This window comes from Arachis hypogaea, chromosome 11, assembly GCF_003086295.3.
Source record: "Arachis hypogaea cultivar Tifrunner chromosome 11, arahy.Tifrunner.gnm2.J5K5, whole genome shotgun sequence".
Lineage (NCBI taxonomy): Eukaryota > Viridiplantae > Streptophyta > Magnoliopsida > Fabales > Fabaceae > Arachis > Arachis hypogaea.
The window spans coordinates 111,045,418-111,046,510 of NC_092046.1; the positions used below are offsets into that span (position 1 = coordinate 111,045,418).

The 1,093-nt window shown below is 40.9% G+C and overlaps 1 non-coding gene across 1 annotated transcript; it reads right to left on the reverse strand.

The window, feature by feature from the left end:
* Positions 1 to 249: 249 nt before the first annotated feature.
* On the reverse strand, positions 250 to 357 carry LOC112725464 (small nucleolar RNA R71). The gene has a single exon (XR_003164571.1). It is a non-coding gene; the product is annotated as a small nucleolar RNA R71 (small nucleolar RNA).
* Between the last annotated feature and the right edge of the window lie 736 nt (positions 358 to 1,093).

Consider the following 1,093-nt stretch of genomic DNA (forward strand, 5'->3'; position numbering starts at 1 on the left):
CAGAACTGCAAGTTTCATGGACTTCCATCTGAAGATCCTTTTCAGTTCTTAACTGAATTCTTGCAGATATGTGATACTGTTAAGACTAATGGAGTAGATCCTGAAGTCTACAGGCTCATGCTTTTCCCTTTTGCTGTAAGAGACAGAGCTAGATTATGGTTGGATTCTCAACCTAAAGACAGCCTGAACTCTTGGGATAAGCTGGTCACGGCTTTCTTAGCCAAGTACTTTCCTCCTCAAAAGCTGAGCAAGCTTAGAGCTGATGTTCAAACCTTCAGACAGAAAGAAGGTGAATCCCTCTATGAAGCTTGGGAAAGATACAAACAGTTGACCAAAAAGTATCCTTCTGACATGCTTTCAAAATGGACCATCCTGGATATATTCTATGATGGTCTGTCTGAGCTATCAAAGATGTCACTGGACACTTCTGTAGGTGGATCCATTCACCTAAAGAAAACGCCTGCAGAAGCTCAAGAACTCATTGACATGGTTGCTAATAACCAGTTCATGTACACTTCTGAAAGGAATCCTGTGAGTAATGGGACGCCTATGAAGAAGGGAGTTCTTGAGGTTGATACTCTGAATGCCATATTGGCTCAGAACAAAATATTGACTCAGCAAGTCAATATGATTTCTCAGAGTTTGCATGGAATGCAAGCTGCATCCAATAGTACTCAAGAGGCACCTTCTGAAGAAGAAGCCTATGATCCTGAGAACCCTGCAATAGCAGAGGTAAATTACTTAGGTGAACCTTATGGAAACACCTATAACTCAACATGGAGAAATCATCCAAATTTCTCATGGAAGGATCAAAAGCCTCAACAAGGCTTTAATAATGGTGGAAGAAACAGGTTTAGCAATAGCAAACCTTTTCCATCATCAACTCAGCAACAGACAGAGAACTCTGAACAAAATGCTTCTAATTTAGCAAATCTAGTCTCTGATCTATCTAAGGCCACTGTAAGTTTCATGAATGAAACAAGGTCTTCCATTAGAAATCTGGAAGCACAAGTGGGCCAGCTGAGTAAAAGGATCACTGAAATCCCTCCTAGTACTCTCCCAAGCAATACAGAAGAGAATCCAAAAGGAGAGT